This window comes from Crinia signifera, chromosome 12, assembly GCF_055691185.1.
Source record: "Crinia signifera chromosome 12, ASM5569118v1, whole genome shotgun sequence".
Classification (NCBI taxonomy): domain Eukaryota; kingdom Metazoa; phylum Chordata; class Amphibia; order Anura; family Myobatrachidae; genus Crinia; species Crinia signifera.
The window spans coordinates 79,803,915-79,822,397 of NC_139228.1; positions in this window are offsets into that span (position 1 = coordinate 79,803,915).

The window sequence follows — 18,483 nt, forward strand, 5'->3', positions numbered from 1 at the left end:
ATCACTGATCCAGGCCCTACATGCTGAGCGGTTGATATAATACCCCCTACCACCTGCGGGACATCAATGCTTATCCCACCCCTACCGCTGGAGGATCGGTAGGTGCCCCAGTACATTGCTATGCCCAGGGGTCTACACTGCTGTTGACGCCCCTGTATGTATATATATATATATATATATATGTATATGTATGTATGTATATATATATATGTGTGTGTGTATATATATATATATATATATATATATATATATATATATATATATATATATATATGCAATAAGATCGCACTCCATACAAAATATGCAACCGCTGGGGTGACGTCCAGAACTTTCCTTACAAGAAACAAAGTCCATGTATATAAAGACCAAAAAGACACACTCTCCAGACTCTTTGATGCAAAATAAAAAGCTCCGGACCCCCGACTCAGCAGCCCTGGAGCCCCGGACCCTGGGACCTACCTACGGGCTCAAGATAGGTAAGTATCAGTATGTGTGGGCTTTGGATGTATTAAACTTTTATTTTTCTGTGTTGTCAGTGTGTGTTTATTTAACTATTTTTTTTACTGTGGAACTACAAGTGCCAGCGGGCCCTTCTCCAAGTCCCAGCATGCAGGGGAGGCTTGCTGGGACTCATAGTTCCACAGTAAAAGACAATAGTTTATTCTATTTTTTTACACTGAAATCAGCCCGGTGGCCACCGCTCCAGGGCCACCAGGGACAGCACCAGGCTTCAGCCTGGTCAGGTAAGTCCAGGAGGGGGGACCCCTTTGTTGGGGGGTCCCCACTCCCCCAGGGCCTGGTCACTAGGGTGATGTTTTGGCCGCGGGAACTTATATAATAAGTGTCCCCCGGCTGTGACATTACCCTGCTGGCTGGTTTGGCCTGGGGCTGGTTCTTAAAATACGGGGGACCCCTAGTCATTTTGTCCCCCGTATTTTGGGAACCAGCCCCAGACCTGGAGCCTGGTGCTGGTTTTAAAAAATCGAGGAACCCCTATTTGTCGGGTTTCCTGATTTTTAATTACCGGCCCCGGCTCTTTCAGCCTGGTGCTGGTTACAGCTGTGGGGGGGACCCCACGCTGATTTTTTATAAATTTATTTATTTCTCTATTTTTTAAACTGAAGCCTGCACGGATCTGACTGATCCGTGCAGGCTTCTGCCAAATACAACAGGAAAATAAAGTGTATTTTCCTGCCGTATATTCGTGGCAGTTTTACACTAGTTAATAAGGCCGCTTAGTAAATCAGGAACCACCATTCTTTTGAATGGTGATTTCTGTCGTATTCTATCAATGGTGTATTCATTCGTATTTGTAAATACAAATATGAATGTCCCATCAAAAGGAATACGAAAATTCGTATTTTTGGCGTAGTAAATGCCAAAAATACGTATACGCCAAAAAAAAATCGTATTTTCGTATGAAAAAACGATATTTTTTTTCACAAATTTTTGTTAGTAAATTTCCCCCGATGTTTAAATCCTAATGCCAGATATATACAAAAACATTGTTTGTAGTTCAAAAAAATCAGGATAAAAAGGTAGTTTGTAGTCCACTTCAGGATAGGGTTCACAACCCAATGCTGTTCAAATCAGGAGAGGGTAACCAACCGAATACGGGCCAATATCTGGTGGGTAACCAGAATGACACTGTGCATCCCTGGCTCCAATATAGACCGGTGGAGCAACCCAGGTACTGGGTCAGCACCAAGCACTGCCTCCTCCCCCACCCCCACCCCGATGATGCGTTGCCTCTCCACAAATGCTGGGTGACTGCGGGAAGCTGCACCACGCACTGTCGGGTCACTTACGGAATGGACCCGTGTCCTAAATTCAGGTTAGATCCAGCATTTGCAATGTAATTGACTGCAAAGGTCAAAACCAGCAAGTTGTTAAAACTCACCACATTATAAAGGAGATAAGGCTACAAATAAGTGCTAAAGAACAACATTTATATATATATATATATATATATATATATATATATATATATATATATATGAAAAAGAGAGTGAGAAGGGCGCCTCCTAGTGCAATATATCGGTATGTTTTTTGTGAAGTAACCCTCCACCAAAGAGAGAAACAGCACCCCCAAAAATTTAAGGAGTACCGTGAATAGTGGTATCCAACCACTGTATTTTTAGCCTGATGTATTTATCCTTCTGTGGGCGGGAAATGTTCACACAGGTCCTTATCCTTTACGTCTCATTTAACATGAATATGAAAAACAAGAATGTGCAGGAGGCGGAGAATAGTGTAATACTGTTTAAAAAATTTAATTAAATTGACATAATGACAAAATAGTTGCGCGTACAATGTTAAAAAATCATAAAAGCTTATCTGGTGTATGCTCCAAGTTGCATATATGAGCACAGTCACCGGTCAGTCGTCAGAGTTCCCTCAACGCGTTTCATCCGTGCCTTCTGGTTGGCTGCCAACCAAAAGGCACGGATGAAACGCGTTGAGGGAACTTTGGCCATGTTGAAATATACAATCATTGATCATGAACCGGCAACCCTGCGGGGAGGTGATAGATCGTTACGCCTGCTCTGCAGGGAAGCCCGCTGGATTCATGCCCTTGGCACCTTGGCACCTCGCGGTCTGAATGAGACCGCAGGGCTACACTGTTTCTTGTGAGCTCAGTTTAGCCGAAACACCCATATATATTTTTTGTATATTTTTTGTGTCTTTCTGGATACCTTTCAGGTTAGCGTCTTGGATCCACGCTGATTTGTAGCCATTTATTACATTTATTGCAACTGTTGCATTGTATAAGATTATTCCAATTATCTACATTGTATCTACATTGTAATGTTCATGGAGTTGTTTGTAGTTTTGTTTTTAATTCATAACATTTATGTATTTATGTGTTGTCGTTTTTTGCACTATGTATAGATGGTTGCCATGACCACCAGCGCCCCTTGATTGCGCCATGATTAGATGCGTCATTTTGGTGCTGTTGGCGGGTAACCACACGTGATGTGGTGATGTCTTTATAAGGTGTGTTTAAAGTTTTGTACACTTATCCTGATGACGATGTTTTAATAACATTGAAAATGTTTGATCACGAAAAACTACCTGCGTTCTTCATTATTTATGACTCCGAGTGCCGCTACTCCCTTGCTATATATATAAATATATATATATATATATATATATATATATATATATTTGTACATATTGGGACTGATTCTGGTTGACTCACTAAGCAGTAAAACACCACTGCGTAGTGAGACAACTAATGCTATCCGTTGGGCGGGCATTTCCCACCACCGTCCAAACATCCCCACTATCGTCCGAACATCACCACCACCGTCCGAACATCCCCACCACCGTCCGAACATCCCCACCACCGTCCGAACATCCCCACCACTGTCCGAACATCCCCACCACCCTCCGAACATCCCCACCACCATCCGAACATCCCCACCACCCTCCGAACATCCCCACCACCCTCCGAACATCCCCACCACCCTCCGAACATCCCCACCACCCTCCGAACATCCCCACCACCCTCCGAACATCCCCACCACCGTCCGAACATCCCCACCACCGTTTGAACATTCCCACCACAGTCCGAACATCCCCACCACCGTCAGAACATCCCCAACATCCCCGAACATCCCCACCACCGTCCGAACATCCCCACCGCTTTGTGAATGTATGTTTTGCATATATTTAGCCATTTGCAGGGTAGCGGCCGTACGGGGGAAATTGCACAGAAGCTGAACAATGGTCCCGGTGCGAATACGCCAGGGAAGGAGCCAGAGGCGTAACTAGAAGGATGTGGGCCCCATAGCAAAATATTGGAAGCCCCCCCCCCCAATTGTCACTATAATGCCCATATTTGGGGGGGTGCAAAAGCCTTTCAGAGAGAGTTGCGCAAAGACAGGGCTAGAGAGAGTGGGTGTCAGGAGGGAGAGACAGCGCAGGTAGAGAGAGGGTTGGAAAACTGAGAAAGGATAAAGAAGTGAGACAGTTGGAGTGAGAGAAAAAAAAAGTGGTGGCAGGGGAGAAAAGAGAGAGGGCAGTATAGATGGTGGGATGTACATCCCACTTCACCCAACTCTCCTGGTGACGGTGCAGCTGCATACATCCTAAACCACCAGCACCCCTCCAAGTAAAGGTGCTGCTGCGTACCTCCTCAACCCCCTCCCAATAAAGGTGCCGCTCTGTGTCTATCTCCTCAAAGCTCTGTGTGCACTGTGTACCGGGACTATGTAAAAACCGGACCGGACTAAACCCCGGACTGCCGGACAGGACATCAAAATCTGCAGTCCGGAGCTTGTAGGGTACGGTCCGGGGGGTGTCCTGTCCAGGGGTGTCTTGTCCGGGGGGGTCCCTGTGATAGCTATCACCAGGTACATGGGGGAGGGGAGATTACAGCCTCCCCGGGTGGTCCGGACCGTCCGGTTTTTGCTACATGCCCGGACCATACAGGGAGGCTTTATTCTACCCCCCCTCCTCTACCTGGTGACAGGTGTGACAGGCAGCCCCCCCAGACAGGACACCCCCGGACAGGACACCCCCCGGACCGGAGGCTACAAGCTACAAAATGCAGAGTTTGATGTCCGATCCGGCGGTCCGGGGGTTTTGTGTTGGTCCGGTTTTCACCCATACCCCTGTGTACCTGCCCAAACTGCCAGCTCCACACCATCGACTGGGTCCCCGCACCGCTGAGACCACACACTGCTGTGCCTGTCATCCTGCACATCGGCGGGCGTCCGCAGTGCTGCGCCTGTCTTCACTACTCGCCGTCGGATCCCACCATGCTAGTTATAATATCATCAGTGCCGGCAGCTGGACAGACAAGTCAGGCGCACTTATTTCGCGCCGATGCCTGCTGACTGGTCACTAGAGAGAGTGGACCACCTCCTCCAGCGCTCCTGTAAGCCCTTTAAATTTCTTCCATTCTAATACAGAACGGACTTCACGGGACATGTCACACTGGCACAGCAGTGCTATTTAAAAATATGTAAAGGGTGCTGGGGATAGCTAGCTTAGCCTCGGGCCCCCCCACCCGCCGGGCCCCATAGCAACTGCATCCCCTGCACCCTCCATTGTTACGCCACTGGAAGGAGCAGCTCAAATCACCCCATTGTATTTTTTTTTTTTAATTCTTCCAGGCTATACCCCACAACTAGTTAAAAGAATTTAAATGCTTTTTTTTTTTTTTTTTTTTTTTTTCTAAAACATGAAATAGCAGTAATCAAATATTCTCTGTACTGCGCTGCGGAATTTGTATGCGCTATATAAGAAACTGTTAATAAATAATAAATAAATAGTAATCAATGCAAGGAAATAATTTACTTATAGCTTTACATTTTTTTAAATGTGAACAAAAAAAAAGTTTTCTTCTACATTTTTAATTGCAAAGACTTTGATCAAGTCCGCTAAACTAATTTGGCAGAACGATTCTGCTTCTATATTTAGCAGAGAGCTGCATCCAGCATGTCATGTTCCATAGAGACGTTGTTCTGCTGGGATTTTGATTTGCCTTTTTTTTTTTTGACAGTGCTGAGTAAGTTTGAATAGAAAATAACAATTACAAAATCAAGTTACAAATGGCGTGACAGCTAGGGAAAAAAAAAAACATGCTGCTTCTGCTTCATCCAAGGTTTTGCCCCCTAAGCGGGTATGGTACATTTGGCAAATTATCTATTGTGACATTCAGAGACAAACTAAGGGGCAGATGTATCAAGCTTCAAAACAAACCAATCAGCTCCTACCTGTCATTTTTTGAAACACATACTGTAACATGGCAGTAAGAAGCTGATTGGCTGGCTGTTTATCACTCTCCGTTTTATCACTTTTTGAAGCTTGATGCATCTGGCCCTTAGAGAGGAGAGACACCGTTTGCGGACTCTGCGTGGGCCCCATCCGCTCTGGCAGTTACAGCAGGGCTGTGGACTGTGCTACAAAAAAAGAATGCTACTGTGTTCTGAAGGCAAAAGGTGTTCACAATATTGGGTTGATTTCGATTTCTCTTCTGTTCATTCACTTTTCATTTTGTTAGTTGACTTTGCAGCATTTTTTCCACAACTGCCTAAAATTGTTGCAACGTACTGTTTGTTTGTTTGTATATATATATAATATATATATAATATATGTGTGTGTGTGTGTGTGCGCGTGGGTGCACTCATGTTTGCATACGTGTGTATATCAAGGGGCTCAGGCCACACACATCCAATGGTTAGCAAAGCCTCTGTCACGGCTGGCCAAAACCCCTCTGGACACTGGCCCCACCCCTTAATATAGACCCCCTACTACTGCATTCCCTGATTGGTCAGTCACCAAAGATTCTGGATTCATTTTTTTTACCCCCATGCTCATTACCAGAGGTTCCTTGTTATTTGTCAGGGGTTACATACTCATTGTTAGGTGCTCCATGCTCATTGACGGTGGTTACATGCTCATTGGTGTTTAATGTCCGTTACCAGGGGTTACATGCTTGTTGCCAGGGGTATAATGCTCATTACTAGGTGTTACATGCTTATTGACAGGTGTTTCTTGCTCTTTGTGAGCCCGGTGTTTAACGCTTGATTCCAGGGGTACATGCTTGTTGCCAGGGGTACATGCTCATTGCCAGGGGATTATTGCTTATTGCCAGGTGTTGCATACCCCTTGCCAGGGGTTACATGCTTATCGACAGGTGTTTCTTGCTCTTTGCCCAGTGTTTTGTGCTCATTACCAGGGGCAAATGCTTGTTGCCAGGGGTACATGCCCCTTGCCAGTGGTTTCATGTTCATTGCCATGGGTTTGATGCTCCTTGCCAGGGTTACATATGCTAGTTGCCATAGGGTTACATATTCGTTGCCAGAAACAGGTGCACACAGCCAGGGCAGCCGAGAGGAATGCCGGGCCCCGGTAAAATTTTGGGGGTGGGGCCTAAGTGTGGGTGGTGTGGGCACCTCCCACACTTAGGCCACGCCCCCAAAATGTTTAGAGGTGGGTAAAAGAAAACTCTAAAAACTGTAAGCTCAGACGCAGCACACACCTACAGCATGTGCTGTGCTGACAGCAGGCTCAGCATGACCTCTCACGCTGTCAGTGAGACACTCATGCTGAGCCTGCTGTCAGAACAGCACATGCCGTAGAACTGTCTGCTACTGGTGATACCCGGGAGGGACGGAGGGGGAAGAGAGGGGTCGAACCAGGGCCGCTGCGGGGCCCCTTCAGCAAGCCTGGGCCCGGGTAATTAGTACCTGCTCCCCCCCTCTCTCGGCTCCCCTGCACACAGCAGGCCAGCGCTCCTGGAATCCGGGCCTTTCGGTTAATGCTGTACGTGCTTTGAACGGGTAGTACAGTTCGAACTCGAGTTCTGTTCACACTATGGTCTCCAAGCAGCACTTGGAGACATCGTCAGCTCCAAGCAATGCCTCCTCTACGCCCCACATGCCGTTCTACTGCCCCGCCATGTCTGATGTCAGAGACTCGGCTTATCAAATGCAAAAGCCGAAGTGCAGATTTGTGTTTCTTCTCCGAGCTTCTCCTGGAGAAGCATCTTCAAAAGTGGGCAAGTATGTACAGTATGAAATGCAGCAAGAAGATCAGAGACCAGGAAGTAAAATTAAGGCAAAACCCATCTTCTGTAATTTTGTCGCAATATTCATAGCTATGTGGGGAAAGGAATCTTCGATTACCTTGTGTGCAGTGCATACAAATATTTCATATTCACAAGTTGGATTTGCTGCCATCTAGTGGTAGAATGATAATTGGTAGATGAGAACATCAGGTTGTATATTAAGATTTTTACCGGTACTCTTTACTTAGAAGGGCGCCCATCTCGGCCATCTCGGGCATTGAATGCACTAAAAAATCAGGTGCGATGCGACAGACGAGATGCCCGAGATTTCCCATAGGGAACAATGTTAAATGTCTCAATTGACCCGATTTTCCTGTTCAATACCTCAATTGACCCAATTTTTCCATAGGAAACAATGTTAAATGGGCCACAGAGGCCAAATAGGCACCCTGAAGTGAATAATGGCCACCCGAATTGTTAACGCCACCCCACGATCAACGTCAACCCGAAGCGTGGCGAGCGCAGCGAGCCCGCGAGGGGCGGCGGTACGCGTCCTACGACCTTTTCATACCCCCACTATCCACGTCGGCGTGGAGTTGAGAATAGAAAGTGTGGCGAGCGCAGCGAGCCACCGAGCCCGAAGCGTGGCGAGCGCAGCGAGCCCCGCGAGGGGACGTGGATACCTTCACAGGTATCCGCGTCCCCTCGCGGGCTTCACAGCTGTCCGCGTACCCTCGCGGGGCTCGCTGCGCTCGCCACGCTTCGGGCTCGGTGGCTCGCTGCGCTCGCCACACTTTCTATTCTCAACTCCACGCCGACGTGGATAGTGGGGGTATGAAAAGGTTGTAGGACGCGTACCGCCGCCCCTCGCGGGCTCGCTGCGCTCGCCACGCATCGGGTTGACGTTGATCGTGGGGTGGCGTTAACAATTCGGGTGGCCATTATACACTTCAGGGTGCCTATTTGGCCTCTGTGGCCCATTTAACATTGTTTCCTATGGAAAAATCAGGTCAATTGAGGCATTGAACAGGAAAATTGGGTCAATTGAGACATTTAACATTGTTCCCTATGGGAAATCTCGGGCATCTCGTCGGTTGATCGCACCCGATTTTTTAGTGCATTCAATGCCCGAGATGCCCGAGATTTTTTACTAACGATGCCCACGATCAAAATCGTGGGCGCCCTTCTAAGTAAAGAGTACCTTTTTACCTTTTATTGATCATGCTTGAGCACATCATTTTCTTCATTGTCTGATAAACAAAAGATACACAGACTTGAACAACAGTAATGCAGATTTCAGAGGAACTTATTTGATGCTGTAGTTTTAATCAGTTGCATAAAGTTATTGTGACTGAAATGAGTAAAAAGACAAATGAATGTGACATGTAGCGATACACTCTTCCCACGTATACGATTTGTCTGCCTCCCTGTCATGTTGCTAACTTTAGGTTCTTATTTAGTCAGCCGAAAGCTGGCACAGATGGGGAAAATGAAAAAGTGTGAATTGCAAAACTCTGAAGTTTAGGTGATCCGCTTCAGGAGGTATGAAATATATATTATTACTAATACAGCCTTCAAATCACAGTCGTTGTACCCCTTTCACACCAAAAGGGTCAAACCTTGCATTGTGTCTCTGGTCTTAAGGTCCATACTAGAGATCCGGATCCGAGGAGTTCGCCGGTTCCCGCCATCTTTCCGAGTCCAAATCGTGGCTAAAAGCCATCATCCCGCGTCGGATTCTCGCGAGACCTGGGGATATATAGTTCCCGGCGGTCTGCGCCATTTTCAAACAGGCTGGTGATTTTAGACAGCACGGATGTGTCCGTGCTGTCTGCTGAGGGGTGTGAGGGGGAAACTTGCTGGGGGGCGAGTAATGCATAGAGGGGGCTGCTAGTGCTACAGAGGGGGCTGCATTATTTTAATAAAAAAATTAAAAAGCAAAAACATTTTTTATATTACTGCTGCCAGTGCCCAGGGTGCCCACATGTGTGCTGCATCAGTCCAGGGGTGCCCACATGTGTAAGGTAACCATCCAGGGGTGCCCACATGTGTGCTGTATTTGTCCAGGGGTGCCAGGGGTGCCCACATTTGTGCTGTATCAGTCCAGGGGTGCACGCATGTGTACTGTATCCATCCAGGGGTGCCCACATGTGTGCTGTATTTGTCCAGGGGTGCCAGGGGTGCCCACATTTGTGCTGTATCAGTCCAGGGGTGCCCGCATGTGTACTGTATCCATCCAGGGGCAGTGTCGGACTGGCGCACAGGGGTACAGGGGAAACCACTGTCTGGGGGCCCCACCTCCAATTATAGGGATCAGGTTCCAGACTGTGCACATGCATTATACATTGTACAATGTTACATTATACTGCACAGGAAGGTGTTACAGTGTTGTCACTAATGGGTATAATATCATGTGTTTACTATACTTTAATATTCTATTTACTCTAAAGGTTTGCCAAACTTCTGTGGCAGCTGACCACACCACTAAAGTGGGCCCCTATAACATAATTCCCAGTGGGCCCTTCATGCCCCAGTCCGACACTGTCCAGGGGTGCCCACATGTGTGCTGTACTTGTCCTGAGGTGCCCACATGTGTGCTGTATCAGTCCAGGGGTGCCCGTATGTGTACTGTATCCATCCAGAGGTGCCAACATGTGTGCTGTATCAGTCCAGGGGTGCCCGCATGTGTGCCGTATAATTCTATAGGTGCCCCATGTGTCCCGTATCAGTCCAGGGATGCCCGCATGTGTGCCATATCATTCCAGGGGTGCCCCCATGTGTCCCGGATCAGACCAGAGGAGCTGCCCTTTTTTAAATGAAAATAAAAATATGGTGTTTTTTTTTTTTTTTACTGCATGCGCTGTAGTCCAGGGGTGAGCCAAGAGTGCTGTATAATTCATGGGGTGTTGCTAAGTCTACCGTATAATTCCAGGTGTGCTGCTCTTTTTTATAATTAAAAGAATACTCATTTTTATTTTTACTGCAGGAATTTGTCTGCCGTATAATTCCATGCCTGCCGCCATGTGTGCCGTATCAGTCCAGGGGTGCCGCCATCTGTGCTATATAATTCCATGTGTGCTGTATCAGGTCAGGGATGCCCGCATGTGTGACGCATAATTCCTGGGGTGAGCCAAGTGTGTCATATAATTCATGGGTTGCTGCAAAGTCTGCTGTATAATTCATGGGGTGCTGCTAAGTGTGCCGTATCAGTCCAGGGGTGAGCCAAGTGTGCTGTATAATTTATGGGGTGCTGCTAAGTCTGCTGTATCAATCCAGGGGTGCTGCCTTTTTTATTAAAAGAATAACTCTTTTTACTGCAGGAGTCTCACTATGTGCGCTGTATAATTCTATGTGTGCTGTGTCAGTCCAGGGGTTCCGCCATCTGTGCCGTATAATAACATGTGTGCCATCATGTGTGCTGTATCAGGTCAGGGGTGCCACCATCTTTGTAGTATAATTCCTGGGGTAAGCCAAGTCTGCCAAATAATTCCTGGGGTGAGCCAAGTCTGCCGTATGATTCATGGGGTGCTGCCAAGAGTGCTGTATTAGTCCAGGGGTGATGCTAAGTATGCCATATCAGTCCAGGGGTGAGCCAAGTCTGCCAAATAATTCCTGGGGTGAGCCAAGTCTGCCGTATAATTCATGGGGTGCTGCCAAGTGTGCTGTATTAGTCCAGGGGTGATGCTAAGTGTGCCATATCAGTCTAGTGTTTGCGCCGCCCACTTGTGTCACTTATCATAGTTATCCAACTACTTCCGTGCAACCTTTTGGCCTAAAAACAATATTGTGAGGTGTGAGGTGTTCAGAATAGACTGGAAATGAGTGGAGATGAATGCTATTGAGGTTAATAATAGCGTAGGAGCAAAAAAAAAAAAAATCTGCGATTTTAGCAGTTTTTATGCTTTTTTTTTTTTTTAAAACAGAACCCAAAGCCCAAAAATCCAAACACAAAACGTTTAGGGGGTGTTTTGGCAAAACCCATTAGAACCCAAAACCTGAAGGTAATCAGAACCCAAAACACAAAACACGAAAAGTAGCCGGTGCACATCCCTAGTCCATACACACCGAGCAGCTTTCCCCCTGCCCGGCAGGGCCAGCAACAGAATTCTTGGGGCCCGGTACATGGACATCGGCGGTCCCCCTCCCAAAGAAATCCCTCTTCACGTGTGTGTGTGTGTGTGTGTGTGTGTGTACAGTATGTATGTGTCTAGATTTTTTTCTACAAACTAATTCTGACAGATAGATAGAGAGATAGATAAATAGATAGAGTGATGATTGATAGATAGATAGATAGATAGATAGATAGATAGATAGATAGGACAGCTACGTGGAGGAGGGCCCGTCCGCCTGTTCCCTCTGATCCCCGGGCGGCAGTGGCAGACGCTGGGTGTGGACGTCATGATGATGACGCCTCCCACCCACGCGTCTGCAGAGGAAAGAAGGCAGGATGGACGAGTCGGGGGGCCGCAGGCGCAGCAGGACAGGCTGCAGCAAGCAAAAGTGAAATTCTGAGAGCCGCAGCAGCAGCAGGACAGGAGGGAGAAAAAAAAAGTAAGTGAATTAAACTCACAAATAGAACAATATCTCTGCTGTTTCATGTATAATAATAATAATAATAATGCCATGACACCACAGGCTGCTCCCCCTGTTTAATAATTTGTGTTGTGGCATTACTATTATTATATTATACAGGGGGAGCAGCCTGTGGTGTCATGGCATTACTTTCATATTATACTGTGGGAGCAGCCTCTGGTGTCATGGCATTATTATTATACAGAGGGAGCAGCCTGTGGTGTCATTGCATTATTATTATACAGAGGGAGAAGCCTATGGTGTCACAATTATTATTATACAGGGGGAGCAGCCTGTGGTGTCATGGCATAATACCATGACGCCACAGGCTGCTCCCCCTGTACAATAATAATGCCATGACACCACAGGATGCTCCCCCTGTATAACATAAAAGTAATGCAATAACACCACAGGCTGGACCCTCTGTATAATAATAATGCAATGACACCACAGGCTGCTCCCCCTGTATAATATAAAAGTAATGCCATGACACCACAGGCTTTTCCCTCTGTATAACAATAATGCAATGACACCACAGGCTGCTCCCGCTGTATAATATAATAATAGTAATGCCGTGACACAAATTATTATACAGGGGGAGCAGCCCGTGGTGTCATGGCATTATTATTATACAGAGGGAGCAGCCTGTGGTGTCATGGCATTATGCCATGACACCACAGGCTGCTCCCCCTGTATAATAATAATGCAATGACACCACAGGATGCTCCCCCTGTATAACATAAAAGTAATGCAATAACACCACAGGCTGGTCCCTCTGTATAATAATAATGCAATGACACCACAGGCTGCTCCCCCTGTATAATATAAAAGTAATGCCATGACACCACAGGCTGCTCCCCCTGTATAATATAAAAGTAATGCCATGACACCACAGGCTTTTCGCTCTGTATAATAATAATGCAATGACACCACAGGCTGCTCCCTCTGTATAATAATAATGCCATGACGCCACAGGCTGCTCCCCCTGCATAATAATTTGTGTCATGGCACCACAGGCTGCTCCCCATGCATAATAATTTGTGTCATGGCATTACTATTATTATTTTATACAGCGGGAGCAGCCTGTGGTGTCATTGCATTATTATTATACAGAGGGAGCAGCCTGTGGTGTCATGGCATTATTATTATACAGAGGGAAAAGCCTGTGGTGTCATGGCATTACTTTTATATTATACAGGGGGAGCAGCCTGTGGTGTCATGGCATTATTATTATACAGAGGGACCAGCCTGTGGTGTTATTGCATTACTTTTATGTTATACAGGGGGAGCATCCTGTGGTGTCATGGCATTATTATTATACAGGGGGAGCAGCCTGTGGTGTCATGGCATAATGCCATGACACCACAGGCTGCTCCCTCTGTATAATAATAATGCCATGACACCACAGGCTGCTCCCCCTGTATAATAATTTGTGTCACGGCATTACTATTATTATATTATACAGCGGGAGCAGCCTGTGGTGTCATTGCATTATTGTTATACAGAGGGAAAAGCCTGTGGTGTCATGGCATTACTTTTATATTATACAGGGGGAGCAGCCTGTGGTGTCATTGCATTATTATTATACAGAGGGTCCAGCCTGTGGTGTTATTGCATTACTTTTATGTTATACAGGGGGAGCATCCTGTGGTGTCATGGCATTATTATTGTACAGGGGGAGCAGCCTGTGGCGTCATGGTATTATGCCATGACACCACAGGCTGCTCCCCCTGTATAATAATAATGCCATGACACCACAGGCTGCTCCCCCTGTATAATAATAATGCCATGACACTACAGGCCGCTCTCCCTGTATAATAAAATTAATGCCATGACACCACAGGCTGCTCCCCCTGTATAATAATAATGCCATGGCAAAACAGGCTGCTCCCCCTGTATAATATAAAAGTAATGCCATGACACTACAGGCTGCTCCCCCTGCATAATAAGTTGTGTCATGGCATTATTATTATTATATTATACAGCGGGAGCAGCCTGTGATGTCAATGCATTATTATTATTATTATACATAGGTAGCAGCCTATGGTGTCATGGCATTACTTTTATATTATACAGGGGGAGCAGCCTGTGGTGTCATTGCATTATTATACAGAGGGAGCAGCCTGTGGTGTCATTGCATTATTATTATTATTATTATTATACAGAGGGAGCAGCCTGTGGTGTTATGGCATTACTTTTATATTATACAGGGGGAGCAGTCTGTGGTGTCATGGCATTATTATTATACAGAGGGAGCAGCCTGTGGTGTTATGGCATTACTTTTATATTATACAGGGGGAGCAGTCTGTGGTGTCATGGCATTATTATTATACAGGGGGAGCAGCCTGTGGTGTCATGGCATAATGCCATGACACCACAGGCTGCTCCCTCTTTATAATAATAATGCAATGAGACCACAGACTGTTCCCCCTGTATAATATAAAAGTAATGCCATGACACCACAGGCTGCTCCCCCTGTATAATATAAAAGTAATACCATGACACCATAGGCTGCTCCCTCTGTATAATAATAATAATAATAATAATAATAATAATAATAATGCAATGACACCACAGGCTGCACCCTCTGTATAATAATAATAATGCAATGACACCACAGGCTGCTCCCCCTGTATAATATAAAAGTAATGCCATGACACCATAGGCTGCTCCCTATGTATAATAATAATGCATTGACACCACAGGCTGCTCCCGCTGTATAATATAATAATAATAATGCCATGACACAACTTATTATGCAGGGGGAGCAGCCTGTAGTGTCATGGCATTACTTTTAATATTATACGGGGGGAGCAGCCTGTTTTGCCATGGCATTATTATTATACAGGGGGAGCAGCCTGTGGTGTCATGGCATTAATTTTATTATACAGGGAGAGTGGCCTGTAGTGTCATGGCATTATTATTATACAGGGGGAGCAGCCTGTGGTGTCATGGCATTATTATTATACAGGGGGAGCAGACTGTGGTGTCATGGCATAATACCATGACGCCACAGGCTGCTCCCCCTGTACAATAATAATGCCATGACACCACAGGATGCTCCCCCTGTATAACATAAAAGTAATGCAATAACACCACAGGCTGGACCCTCTGTATAATAATAATGCAATGACACCACAGGCTGCTCCCCCTGTATAATATAAAAGTAATGCCATGACACCACAGGCTTTTCCCTCTGTATAACAATAATGCAATGACACCACAGGCTGCTCCCGCTGTATAATATAATAATAGTAATGCCATGACACAAATTATTATACAGGGGGAGCAGCCTGTGGTGTCATGGCATTATTATTATACAGAGGGAGCAGCCTGTGGTGTCATGGCATTATGCCATGACACCACAGGCTGCTCCCCCTGTATAATAATAATGCCATGACACCACAGGATGCTCCCCCTGTATAACATAAAAGTAATGCAATAACACCACAGGCTGGTCCCTCTGTATAATAATAATGCCATGACACCACAGGCTGCTCCCCCTGTATAATATAAAAGTAATGCCATGACACCACAGGCTTTTCCCTCTGTATAATAATAATAATAATGCAATAACACCACAGGCTGCTCCCTCTGTATAATAATAATGCAATGACACCACAGGCTGCTCCCTCTGTATAATAATAATGCAATGACACCACAGGCTGCTCCCCCTGTATAATATAAAAGTAATGCCATGACACCACAGGCTGCTCCTTCTGTATAATAATAATGCAATTACACCACAGGCTGCTCCCGCTGTATAATATAATAATAGTAATGCCATGACACAAATTATTATGCATGGGGAGCAGCCCGTGGTGCCATGACACAAATTATTATGCAGGGGGAGCAGCCTGTGGCGTCATGGCATTATTATTATACAGAGGGAGCAGCCTGTGGTGTCATGGCATTACTTTTATATTATACAGGGGGAGCAGCCTGTGGTGTTATGGCATTATTATTATACAGGGGGAGCAGCCTGTGGTGTCATTGCATTATTATTATACAGGGGGAGCAGCCTCTGGTGTCGTGACATAATACCATGACATTACAGGCTGCTCCCCCTGTACAATAATAATTTTGACACCACAGGCTGCTCCCTCTGTATAATAATAATGCAATGACACCACAGGCTGCTCCCGCTGTATAATATAATAATAGTAATGCCGTGACACAAATTATTATACAGGGGGAGCAGCCTGTGGTGTCATGGCATTATTATTATACAGAGTAAGCAGCCTGTGGTGTCATTGCATTATTATTATACCGAGGGAGCCGCCTGTGGTGTCATGGCATTATGCCATGACACCACAGGCTGCTCCCCCTGTCTAATAATAATAATGCCATGACACCACAGGCTGCTCCCCCTGTATAATATAAAAGTAATGCCATGACACCACAGGCTGCTCCCTCTGTTTAATATAATGCAATGACACCACAGGCTGCTCCCTCTGTATAATAATAATGCAATGACACCACAAGCTGCTCCCCCTGTATAATATAATAATAGTAATGCCATGACACAAATTATTATGCAGGGGGAGCAGCCTGTGGTGCCATGACACAAATTGTTAAGCAGGGAGAGTGGCCTGTAGTATCATGTCATTATTATTATACAGGGGGAGCAGCCTGTGGTGTCATGGCATTATTATTATACAGGGGGAGCAGCCTGTGGTGTCATGGCATAATACCATGACGCCACAGGCTGCTCCCCCTGTACAATAATAATGCCATGACACCACAGGATGCTCCCCCTGTATAACATAAAAGTAATGCAATAACACCACAGGCTGGACCCTCTGTATAATAATAATGCAAAGACACCACAGGCTGCTCCCCCTGTATAATATAAAAGTAATGCCATGACACCACAGGCTTTTCCCTCTGTATAACAATAATGCAATGACACCACAGGCTGCTCCCGCTGTATAATAATATAATAGTAATGCCGTGACACAAATTATTATACAGGGGGAGCAGCCCGTGGTGTCATGGCATTATTATGATACAGAGGGAGCAGCCTGTGGTGTCATGGCATTATGCCATGACACCACAGGCTGCTCCCCCTGTATAATAATAATGCCATGACACCACAGGATGCTCCCCCTGTATAACATAAAAGTAATGCAATAACACCACAGGCTGGTCCCTCTGTATAATAATAATAATGCAATGACACCACAGGCTGCTCCCCCTGTATAATATAAAAGTAATGCCATGACACCACAGGCTGCTCCCCCTGTATAATATAAAAGTAATGCCATGACACCACAGGCTTTTCCCTCTGTATAATAATAATGCAATGACACCACAGGCTGCTCCCTCTGTATAATAATAATAATGCCATGACGCCACAGGCTGCTCCCCCTGCATAATAATTTGTGTCATGGCACCACAGACTGCTCCCCATGCATAATAATTTGTGTCATGGCATTACTATTATTATATTATACAGCGGGAGCAGCCTGTGGTGTCATTGCATTATTATTATACAGAGGGAGCAGCCTGTGGTGTCGTGGCATTACTTTTATATTATACAGGGGGAGCAGCCTGTGGTGTCATTGCATTATTATTATACAGAGGGAGCAGCCTGTGGTGTCATTGCATTATTATTATACAGAGGGAAAAGCCTGTGGTGTCATGGCATTACTTTTATATTATACAGGGGGAGCAGCCTGTGGTGTCATGGCATTATTATTATACAGAGGGACCAGCCTGTGGTGTTATTGCATTACTTTTATGTTATACAGGGGGAGCATCCTGTGGTGTCATGGCATTATTATTATTATATTATACAGCGGGAGCAGCCTGTGGTGTCATTGCATTATTGTTATACAGAGGGAAAAGCTTGTGGTGTCATGGCATTACTTTTATATTATACAGGGGGAGCAGCCTGTGGTGTCATTGCATTATTATTATACAGAGGGTCCAGCCTGTGGTGTTATTGCATTACTTTTATGTTATACAGGGGGAGCATCCTGTGGTGTCATGGCATTATTATTGTACTGGGGGAGCAGCCTGTGGCGTCATGGTATTATGCCATGACACCACAGGCTGCTCTCCCTGTATAATAATAATGCCATGACACCACAGGCTGCTCCCCCTGTATAATAATAATGCCATGACACTACAGGCCGCTCTCCCTGTATAATAAAATTAATGCCATGACACCAAAGGCTCCTCCCCCTGTATAATAATAATGCCATGGCAAAACAGGCTACTCCCCCTGTATAATATAAAAGTAATGCCATGACACTACAGGCTGCTCCCCCTGCATAATAAGTTGTGTCATGGCATTATTATTATTATATTATACAGCGGGAGCAGCCTGTGGTGTCAATGCATTATTATTATACATAGGGAGCAGCCTATGGTGTCATGGCATT